General features: G+C 39.2%; 1 pseudogene; it reads left to right on the forward strand.

The window, feature by feature from the left end:
• Positions 1-6315: 6315 nt before the first annotated feature.
• Positions 6316-7333, forward strand: LOC102754205 (annotated as a pseudogene).
• Positions 7334-12038: the final 4705 nt, after the last annotated feature.

Consider the following 12038-nt stretch of genomic DNA (forward strand, 5'->3'; position numbering starts at 1 on the left):
ACACACAAAAGTAAAAGACCTCTCTTCAAATAAATAAATAAATGGATGGATAGATGATGATAGATAGATAGATAGATAGATAGATAGATAGATAGATAGATAGATGATAGATAGATAGATAGATAGATAGATAGATAGATAGATAGATACTGTTTTTATCTTGTTAATCTGTCTTTTTGTTAAAGAGTCCTGGCTAAAAATCTAAAATGGGTCAAGTTTCGCCTCCCCTGTTTCTGCAAACCAGCTGGGATGCCCCACCAGCTCCAAAGCTGGCAGATGGAATCCTGGGGAAACTGACAAAATGCCAGTGAGTGATAGGTAAGAATTCTTACGGAAGTCAGCAATCTGGGATCTCTGTTTGCAGTGCCCAGCCAAGAAAGGAAGGTAAACTTTTTTCTTATCACTCCCTTTCCAAATTTCCTTTCCAAATGTTTTTCTAAAAAAAAATTTGTGAAACTTCGTTCTTTAAAATTGTGACTGTGGATTTGATTTGGGGCTACATATAGCTCTCAGAAATAGTCTTCATTTTCCTTGTCTCTGTCTTTTGTGCATTTGACCTAAGGAAGCCATAAAATGTCAGCTCTCCTTTCTTTGTTTCATCTGTGCTGGGAGGATTTCCAGTATAACTCATCTGGTAACACAGAGCAGCAGGTCTGTGCTCTCAGGCATTTCTGTGGGAGGCTAGAGCTGTCTTCCCACCTGTAACTGTGAAGGTCTTTACTGCCTTAGAGTATCTTTGGGAGAAACTGGCTCTTGAGGGGACTGCATCGTTTTGCTCTTTGGGAAACACCTCTTGTGTCCATGATTAAGCCATAAAGGCTTATTTTTTTGGTTTTAAGCCATAAAAAGGCTTATCCATTAAAATGGATATACCTTTAAAGATTTGAACTCTTGTGTCTAAAAGGATTTTTTTAAGAGAGCTTTTATTCTACACAAATGTGCTACTGGTACATAAAAATTAGCTTTAACAAGGTCCCAAGAACATACATCAAGGCTGTTTAATTGTTTCTTATGCTATAACCAGACCCCATCAGCTCCAGGCTTCTCATATTTCAGGCCCCCTTCATAAATATATATATTTTTTCATTGAACTGTCTTACACTTAGGAAAAGAATATCTCAAATAGTAATTGCTTTAAATGTATAATAATAGACAAACATGTCCCTGAATTTCCTCTTTAAAAAAGATCACTTACACGCTTCCTCCCAGAGACAGTGTCAGAGGAATCTATAAGCAAAACTTACTCCGTTAGTTCCCTCCCATGTATTTACCTTCCCCCAGTGTGCTGCTTTTGAAACCCTAAAACTGCTTTCCTACAAAGTGACTGTTCTTTGGTTTCTGGAGATTAGGATATGGGCATCTTTGGGGGACCCTTATTCAGCCTACCATTCCTCCTTAGGAATGCTAGTCAGAAAGAGGACCTCTGACAATTATAAAAATACAAACTTTTAAAAATCACCAACAGGCCCTAGCCAGTTTTGCTCAGTGGATAAAGTGTCAGCCTGGGAAATGAAGGGTCCCAGGTTCGATTCTGTCAAGGACACATGCCTGGTTGCAGGTTCCATTCCCAGAAGGGCGCATCCAGGAGGCAGGCAATCAGTGATTCTCTCTCATCACTGATGTTTCTATCTCCCTCTCTCCCTCTCCCTTCCTCTCTGAAATCAACAAAAATATATTTTTTTAAAAGCACCAAGAGCTCTGGCCAGTTCGGCTCAGTGGATAGAGTGTCGGCCCTGGGACTGATGGGTCACGGATTCAATTTTCTTCAAGGGCATGTACTTCGGTTGCTGGCTCATTCCCCAGACACAGTCAGGGTATGAGGGGGAGGCAACCATTTGATGTGTCTATCATATCAATGTTTTTCTCTCTCTCTCTGACTCTCCCCATCCCTTTCACTTCCTCTAAAAAATCAATGGAAAATATGCTAGATGAGGATTAACAACAACAACAAAATTATAGTATTAAAAAATATTACCGCCGAAACCAGTTTGGCTCAGTGGATAGAGCGTCGGCCTGCGGACTGAAAGGTCCCAGGTTCAATTCCGGTCAAGGGCATGTACCTGGGTTGCGGGCACATCCCCAGTGGAGGATGTGCAGGAGGCAGCTGATCGATGTTTCTCTCTCGTCGATGTTTCTGGCTCTCTATCTCTCTCCCTTCCTCTCTGTAAAAAATCAATAAAAAATATATTTTTTAAAAAATATTACCAACAGACAGAGGGGAAGAAGAGAGCAGGAACAGAAGTCGCCATCCACAGACTCTCAGGTCCCAAGCCACTGAGGGAGACTCGAGAGCATAGTGTGTCTACTTCTCCATCCTGGCTGCACCATCGTGTCCCTTGAAGAGCTCATTAAAAAGCAATCAATGCCAGAACCCCATTCCTAGAGATTCTGCTTCCATTAGTCTGGGTAAACCCAGGTATCAACATTTTAAAATTCCCCCTCCAGGAATAAGAGCCCTGAGTCTGGAATCAGATTACTTGCATACAAAGGCGAGCTCCACCACTGTGGGCTTGACCTGAGGAACATTATTTAATGTTGACTCAGTTTCTCCTTCTATAATGAGAGCGATGATATTTATAGAACCACCTTATTAAGCTGAGGATAAGCTGACATCATACAAGTAAAGTTCCTGCCACTTAATAGACAATGCATAAATGTTACGAGTTGTTTTTGCTTTAAATGCCTCAAAGCTCTCCAGAAGGGTGACTTGTTCCAAGTCAGGCGGGAACTCAAAGTGATTTCTGTGTATCTAGGATGTGAAGGATGGGATCAGTAGGCAACTAAGCACAATCTCTTGTGCCCGGCCGGTTGTGATGGGCTCCAGAAGTGTCCACCCCAATGTGCCAAGAGAAGGGCATCATTAGGAGCACAGTTGAGGGCTGCTTTCTATATACTCCTCATGCTGGATGGAGTATATAAAAAAATTAGATGAGTGAGTAAAAATAAATTGAAGGGCTGAATGTGCTGGCAGAAAAAAATGTGCTAGGCTATTAAAAATGGAAGGGATGCTAAGAGCCATCAAATAGTGCCAACACATTTTACATGTACCAATTAATTTAATCCTCATAGTTATTATCCTCATTTCAAAAAGTAATGATGAAGTGCATTTCATAAAGATTATAACAGGTGGGAGGGAAAAATGGCGGCTGAATAGGCAGATGTGTCTCGAGCCTTATCCCAGAGCAGATAGAAGGAGTATCTAAATCAAATAACATCCACCTGGAATTGGCAAAGTAGACACAACTGATGAGACAATTCGCAGCCAGGAAGGGCAGAGGACGCCTACAGAATGGTAGGATCGGGGATCTGGGCAGGAGAGAGTCACAGGACCATCGACCAGAGAGGGTCAGAAGGAAGCTACATGGCACCAAGTCCATGTCCCTTGAGGACAGCTGTAATATCTGACTGTGGAAAGGAAGTTCACAGGGCTTCTGGCAGCAGGGGAGTATTGATCTAAGTCCACAGCCATGAGAGGCTGATCCAAGAAAGGCAGCCAGAAGAGCTGCCCAAGCCGTGCAGTGCTGGGTGGGGAGGGGGGGGGCGGGGTAGAAACTCGCAGTCATGTGGTTGTTTTACCTCTGTTTTGTCTTTGCTTTTATTTGCTAAACCCAGTTCATAGAACCTTTCAAATACAAACACTCAACCGTGGCTGCAGTGCAGGTGGAGGTGCAGGCTTGTGGAGTCTGGGGAGAGGCTGTGGAGAAGAATGGGTCAGGGAGAGGTGACCAGGAATCTAGTACTGAGACATTCCTGACCCTCCAGACCTAAGCAGTGATTTTTCTCCTAAGGTGCCAGCCCCCCCAGCAGCCTCAAGACAGCAAATACAGCCACACCCAGACTACACCCTGAGCTGTATAAAGGACACAAAAACCTCTAAGTCATTGGTTCTCAACCTGTGGGTCGCGACCCCTTTGGGGGTTGAACGACCCTTTCACAGGGGTCGCCTAAGACCATCAGAAAACACATATATAATTACATATTGTTTTTGTGATTAATCACTATGCTTTAATTATGTTCAATTTGTAACAATGAAAATACATCCTGCATATCAGATATTTACATTACGATTCGTAACAGTAGCAAAATTACAGTTATGAAGTAGCAACGAAAATAATTTTATGGTTGGGGGTCACCACAACATGAGCAAGTGTATTAAAGGGTTGCGGCATTAGGAAGGTTGAGAACCACTGCTCTAAATAGTCCCAAAGAGCACTCAGGGACTGGGTTGAAGAGAGGCCGTTCAGTACCAGAAAGTGATATAGCACCCTCACCACCTATATCCCTGTCATAAACAGACACTTGAGAGATTAAGACTGACAGCAGGCAGACAGACAAAATGGGCAGATTGGTCCCTCCTGCTTGCAGCCAAGGCTGTGGAGATAGACACAAACAGAGTGGTGGATGGCTTGGAATTTCAACATGGTGCTGACTACCTAACAGGAAACTAAGAAGTAGCAGACAGAACAGAAGAGTGGGGTCTTAAACCAGCCCCCATGGGGCATTAAAACCAAGCTGAAATGAATGACACTTGACTTTTTAATTTTATTATTATTTTATCTTTTCTTATAATTTTTTTGGTTTTTTATTTTATTTTTTTCATATTTTTTCTTCATTCTATTTTTATTTTTTTAATTGTTACTTTATTTTATCTTATTTTTCTTTTTTTCCCCACCCATTTCTTCTTCACTTCTCCCTCCTTCATCCTTGTTTTCTCTTCTCTTGTCCCTGCTATAGTTTCTCTTTCCTTTCTTTTTACCCCTTGTTAAAATTGATCTTCTTTATCTGCTTTATTCATGTGTTATTATTACTATAGTCTCTGTTGGCTTACTCATATATCTAATTTCCTCTCCCATGCTCCAAGTCCATGCACCCTTCTCCTTTCTCTTTCTTTGCTAGTCAATTTTTTTATGCTTGTGTTTCCTCTCCTCTCTTGCTCTCTTCTTCTCCTAATTGTTTAATTAGTCTGACTCACTAAACTCAAGCTTACCTGCTCTCTTCTCTTCTCCTTTTTCAAAAATGGATGAATTCATGAACAGATAAATTTAAAAATATTTTTTTGTTTTATTTCTTATTCTTTATTTTTTAATTTTGTAATTTTTTTACTTAATTTTGTAAATTTTTTTCTCTTCTTTTCCACTCATTCTCTTTCTACCTCGTCTATACTGAATCAAGGACCTCCCCCTATTCATTCAATTCCTTAACCTTACTTTCTGTATATAAGATCTGCCTCTACAGATTCTGCCCCTTCCCCTTGTTTCTGAGTGTTCATTGTTTCCATTTTTAAGAAATATATTTTATTGATGTTTTTACAGAGAGAAAGGGAGAGGGATAGTTAGAAACATCGATCAGCTGCCTCCTGCACACCCCCTACTGGGGATGTGCCTGCAACCAAGGTACATGCCCTTGACTGGAATCAAACCTGGGACCCTTCAGTCTGCAGATTGACGCTCTATCCACTGAGCCAAACCAGTCAGGGCTATTTGCATTTTTGGTTTACCAGTTTGTTTTGTGGTGTTTTCTCCACATATATGTTTTTTCTTCCTTTTTCTAGTTCTTTTTTCTCTCTTATCTTTTTTCCTTTCTCAATATCATTTTTACTCTTTTCTCTCTCCCAGGTCTCTTTTCACTGGTGGTCACTTATATTGGGTTGTCAGTGTCGTGAGTACATTTGTGTTTTGTTACCTTTGTGTTGTGCCTTGCCGAGTTGTATTTTGGGCTCTCCAGTGAAAATGGTAGAGAGAGAGAGCCACATAACCAAACACCCGGAGAGGAGACTTCATCCACAAACTGGACAATAACTCTCAAGACCCAACTACACCAAAAGAACCCAAATATCCCAAATAGGGGGCATCCCAAAATACTCATCCCAGAAGACCAGAGATATTGCATCACTGGATCCAACAAAACATCTACTATCAAAGACAAATTCAAAAAATCTGGGTGGCATAGCAGTTTGATCTAACACATACAAACAATCACAAAGGAACAGCAAAAATGGGGAAACAAAGAAACAACCCCTGTTTGAAAGAAAAGGAGGAATCAACAAAAAGGAAATAAACAAAATGGAGGCAAGCAATTTGTCAGAGAAATAATTCAGAGCAACGATTAAAGGACACTGAAAGGGTGGAAGACAAACTTAACAACACGTATAAGAATCAAGAGGAAATGAAGAATGACAGAGCTGCAATAAAGAATACAGTGGAGGGGTCCGAGCAGCTTGGGAGACAAAGCAGCAGCCAGGCAGCCCAGGTTTGCCAAGCCATTAGGCACCCCATTGCCCTCGGGCACCCAGCATGTGCCTGACCTGCCACCACAATACCCAAGAGGAAGGTCAGCTCTGTGGAGGGGGTGGCCAAGGAGGAGCCTAAGAGGAGGTCAGCCAGGTTGTCAGCCAAACCTGCTCCTGCAAAGTGGAAACAAAGCCCAAAAGGGCAGCAGGAAAGGATAAATGTGCAGACAAAAAAGTGCAAATGAAAGTAAAAAGGGAGCAAAGGAAAAGCAGGCTGAAGTGGCTGACCAGGAGCCTAAAGAAGATCTACCTGTGAAAACAGAGAAACTACAAACGAGGAGAGTCCAACCTCAGACGAAGCAGGAGGAAAAGAAGCCAAGCCTGAATAATGTCATATACCATGTCTTATCAGTGGTCCCTGTCTCCCTTCTTGTACAATCCAGAGGAATCTCTTTATCAACTATTTTGCAAATGCAATTTTTTTAGTAGCTCTAGAAACACTTTTTTAAAAGGAGGGAATTCCACCTCATCCCAATTTTTTAAAGTGTAAATGCTTTTTTTAAGAGGTGAAATCATTTGCTGGTCGTTTGTTTTTTGGTACAACCAGAAAATAGTGGGATATTGATTATGGGAGACTTTGATTGTCTTGGGTTTCAGCTTCATATTCCATAGATGGGGGTAGTGTTTATATCCTATAATACAAAGCATACTAAATGGCAATTTGGGGTCAGTTGTGCATTTGCTATGTCTTGAATATTTTAAATTACTTCTATTCACATGTTTTTGGTAGAATTATTTCCTAAAGAAAACTACTCCTTGATCTTGGCTCTTCCTGTCAGAATTTTGTGCATCTGTAACGTCTTTGATGTGGTAGTCCAGTTTTCCTAGTAACTTTGTCAATGTGCTGTGAAAGATTGAAAATTTGATTATGTAGTATGCATGATATTAAATTGTGAATCAGTGGGACTTTGATGTAACAGCATATCAACATTTGGAGATAATGGTACTTGATACTCTATTAGGAAAGTTAGCTTCTAAATTTTCAGCTGGAAAGTCACTGGAATAACTGTTTAGAAAAGAATCACAACTACATGATTTTACATTTTTTGTTACATATGTTAAGAATTGTGTACAAATGAAATATCTGCATGAATTTTTTTAGGAAAAAAAAAAAGAACACAGTAGAAAGTTTCAACAATAGACTAAGAGAAGCTGAGGGCTGCACCAGCAAGTTAAAAGACAAGGTAGAAAAACCACCCAAGCACAGCAGCAACTGGCAAGAGAACTTTAAAAAGCAGGAGAGCCAAGAGAGCTTTGGGACAACATAAAACAAAACAACATCTGCATAATAGGAGTGCTAGAAGAAGAAGAAGTGAAGCAAGGAATAGGAAACCTGTTTGAAGAAATAATGACAGAAAACTTCCCTGATGTTGAGAAGAAAAAAATCTAGACAAGCCCAAAACGCACACAGAGTCCAAAAGAAGATGAACCCAAAAAGACAGACACCAAGACACATCATAATTAAATTGGCAAACATCAATGACACAGTAAGAATCGTAAAAGCTGCCAGAGAGAGAGAAATTTGCCTACAAGGGATCTCCCATTAGACTATTAACTGATTTCTCAACAGAAATACATCAGGCCAGAAGGGGATACAATGAAATATACAAAGTCATGCAAAGCAAGGGATAGAATCCAAGAATACTATCCCCAGCAAGGCTATCATTCAAAATTGAAGCTTAAATCAGGAGATTCATAGACATAAAAGAGTTAAGGAAGTTTATTAACACCAAGCCAGCAATGCAAGGAATGCTGAAGGGACTGCTGTAAAAAGGAGAAATAGAAAGGGAAAAGGGAACACAGGCATAAAGAATAAAAATAGCAACAAAGAAGTACCTATCAATAATAACCTTAAACATAAATGGATTAAATGTTCTAATCAAAAGACATAGGGTAGCTGAATGAATAAGAAAACATGACCCATATATTTGCTGTCAACAAGAGACCCACCTCAGAACAAAGGACTCACACAGACTGATAGTGAAGGAATGGAAAAAAATTTTTCAGGCAAATGAAAGTGGAAAAAAAGTTGGGTTACCAATACTTATACTTGACAATATAGACCTCAATGTGAAGGCCATAACAAGAGATGAGAAAGGCCACTTCATAATACTAAAGGGAGCAATTCAACAAGAGGATATAACTCTAGTAAACATATATTCACCCAAAACAGGAGCACCCAAATACATAAAAAAAACTTCTGGAAGATATCAAGGGAGAGATCAGCAGCAATACAATCATAGTAGAGGACTTTAATACCCCATTGATATCACTGAATACATCTTCTAGACAAAAATCAATCCAAAAAATTCAAACACTTGGAGACTAAATAGCATGCTATTAAACAATGATTGGGTTACCAAAGAGATCAAAGAAGAAATGAAAAGCATCCTGGAAACAAAGGACAATGAAAACACAACAATCCAAAATCTATGGGACACAGTGAAAGCAGTCCTGAGAGGGAAGTTCATAGCTCCACAGGCCTACCTCAAAAAACCAGAAAAAAAATGGTAATCAATTATCTTATCCTACAACTTAAAGAATTAAAAAGAGAGCAACAAGAAAAGCCAAGCATATGCAGAAGAAAGGAAATAATAAAGATCACAGTGGAAATAAACAACATAGAGACCAAAAATATAATACAAAAGATCAATAAGACCAAGAGCTGGTTTTTTGAAAGGATAAACAAGATTGATGAACATCTAGCCAGGCTCACCAAGAAACAAAGAGAGAAGACCCAAATAAACAAAATAAGAAATGAAAGAGGTGAAGTAACAACCAACCCCACAAACATACAAAGGATTATACACACACACACACACACATACATACTACAAACAACTCTACTCCAACAAACTGGACAACCTAGACCAAATGGACATTCCTAGTAAAATACATGTTTCCAAAACTCAATCAGGAAGAATCAATTATGGAAGAAATTGAAGCAGTAATCAAAACACTATCAGCAAACAAAGCCCTCGTCCAGATGGCTTCACAGTGGAGTTTTATCAAACATTCAAAGAAGAAATACAACCTTCCTTCTCAGACAATTCCAAAAAAATTCAAGAGGAAGCACACTTCCAACCTCTTTCTTTGAAGCCAGCATTGACCTAAATCCAAAACCAGATAAAGGCACTACAAAGAAAGAGAATTAAGGCCAATATCCATAATGAATATAAATGCTAAAATACTCAAAACTCTAGCAACTCGGATCCAGCATTACATTAGAAAGATCATACTCCATGACCAAGTGAGATTTATTGTGGGGATGCAAGGATGGTACAATATCCACAATCAATAAATGTGATACATCACATAAACTAGTTGAGAGACAAAAATCACATAAGCATATCCATTGATGCAGAAAAGCATTTTACAAAATCCAACACCCTTTCTTGATAAAACCTCTCAGCAAAATGGGAATAGAGGGTTCATACCTCAACATAATAAAAGCCTTATCTGACAAACCCAACATCATACTCAATGGGTAAAAACTAAAACCATTTCCCTTAAGAACAGGAACAAGACAGGGAAGCCCACTCTCACCACCCCTGTTCAACATAATACTGGAAGTGCTAGCCAGAGCTATCAGACAAGAAGAAGACATAAAAGGAACCTGAATTGGAAAATAAGAAGTAAAACTGTCATTATTCACAGATGACATGATACTGTACATAGAAAACCCTAAAGACTCCATTAAAAAACTACTAGACATAATACATAAATTTGGCAATATAGCAGGATACAAAATTAACACCCAGAAATCTATGGCTTTTGTATACACCAAAAATGAACTCACAGAGAGAAACTAAAAAAACAATCCCATTTACCATTGCAACAAAAAAATTTAAGATACCTAGGAATAAAGTTAACAAAGGAGGTAAAAGACCTATATGCAGAAAACTATAGGACGTTGAAAAAAGAGATAGAGGAAGACATTAACAAATGGAAGAATATACCGTGTTCATGGATGGTAGAATCAATATCATTAAAATGTCCATACTACCCAAAGCATTCTATAGATTCAATGCAATCCCATTAAAATGCCGACGGCATATTTCACAGACCTAGAACAAACTGTCCAAAATTTCATATGGAATAAAAAACAGACATATAGACTAGTGGAACATAACAGAGAACCCAGAAATTGACCCGGCAGCAAAATATCAGACATATGTTGTTGCAATATCTTTACTGATACAGCTCCTAGGACAATGGAAACTAAAGAGAAAATAAACAAATGGGACTACATCAAAATAAAAAGTTTCTGCACAGCAAAAGAAACCATCAACAAAACAAGAAAGCCCATTTCTTTCTTGCATGGGAGAACATATTTGCCAATGTTATCTCCAATAAGGGTTTAATCTCCAAAATTTACAGGGAACTCATACAACTTAACAAAAGAAAGATAAACATTCCAATAAAAAAATGGGCAAAGGACCTAAATAGACACTTTTCAAAAGAGGACATATAGAAGGCCAAGAGACACATGAAAACATGCTCAAAGTAACTAGTCATCTGAGGGATGCAAATCAAAATGACAATGAAGTACTATCTCACACCTGTCAGAAGGGCTATCATCAACAAATCAACAAATGACAAGTGCTGCCAAGAATGTGGAGAAAAGGGAACCCTCGTGCACTGCTGGTGGGAATGCAGACTGGTACAGCCACTGTGAAAAATTGGTATGGAGTTTCCTCAAGAAATTAAAAATGGAACTTCCATTTGACCCAGTGATCCCACTTCTAGGAATATATCCCCAAAAATCAGAAACATCAATCAGAAAGGATATATGCACCCCATGTTCATAGCAGCACAATTTATAATAGCTAAGATTTGGAAACAGCCTAAGTGCTCATCAGCAGATGAGTGGATTAAAAAATGGTGGTACATCTACACAATGGAATACTATGCTGCTATAAAAAGGAAGGAATTCTTACCACTTGCAACAGCATGGATGGAACTGGAGAGCATTATGCTAAGCAAAATAAGCCAGTCGGAGAAAGATAAATATCACATGATCTCACTCATTTGTGGAATATAATGAACAACATGAACTAATGAACAAAAATAGATCCAGAGACAGAGAAGCATAAAACAGACCATCAAAACTCAGAGGGAAGGCAGGGGAGAGGGGATAAGAGATCAACCAAAGGACTTGTATGCATGGATATGAGCAGGACCAATGAACACAGACAGGAGAAGAGTGAGGGCATGTGCTGAGGGGTGGGAGCGGCCAGGGAGAGGTCAATGGGGGGAGAAAAGGAGACTTATGTAATACTTTAAACAATAAAGGATTTAATTTTTTTTTAAAAAAGATTACAACAAAACTCACAATAGTGTCATGAAAGAACCAAGATTCAACCCCAAGTCTATGTTCAAAAGGGAGGAAAAATGACATCTGTTGGGTATCCACCACTCTAGGAGTATAGAGAGTCCTGTCAATTCTATGAGAGAGTATTTTCCTCTTCATTTTACATTAACGGACAGAGGCTGACAGGCTAACTTGCCCAGGTCAAATAGCTTGCAAATAGCAATAGCAGGATCCTGACTCAAGTCTGTCTACCTCTTTACCCCGTCCTCTTCCCCATTACATCCACTCTTCTCTGTGCCTCAAAAGCTAACTGTAACTATCATTACAAGAATCATGAACATTTATTGAATGCTGACTCTGCATCAAACCCTCTACTAAGGGCTTTATATGCATTATCTAAGAAAGGTCAAGAAAGATGACTGTGACATAAACACA

Source organism: Myotis davidii, unplaced genomic scaffold, assembly GCF_000327345.1.
Source record: "Myotis davidii unplaced genomic scaffold, ASM32734v1 scaffold1628, whole genome shotgun sequence".
Lineage (NCBI taxonomy): Eukaryota > Metazoa > Chordata > Mammalia > Chiroptera > Vespertilionidae > Myotis > Myotis davidii.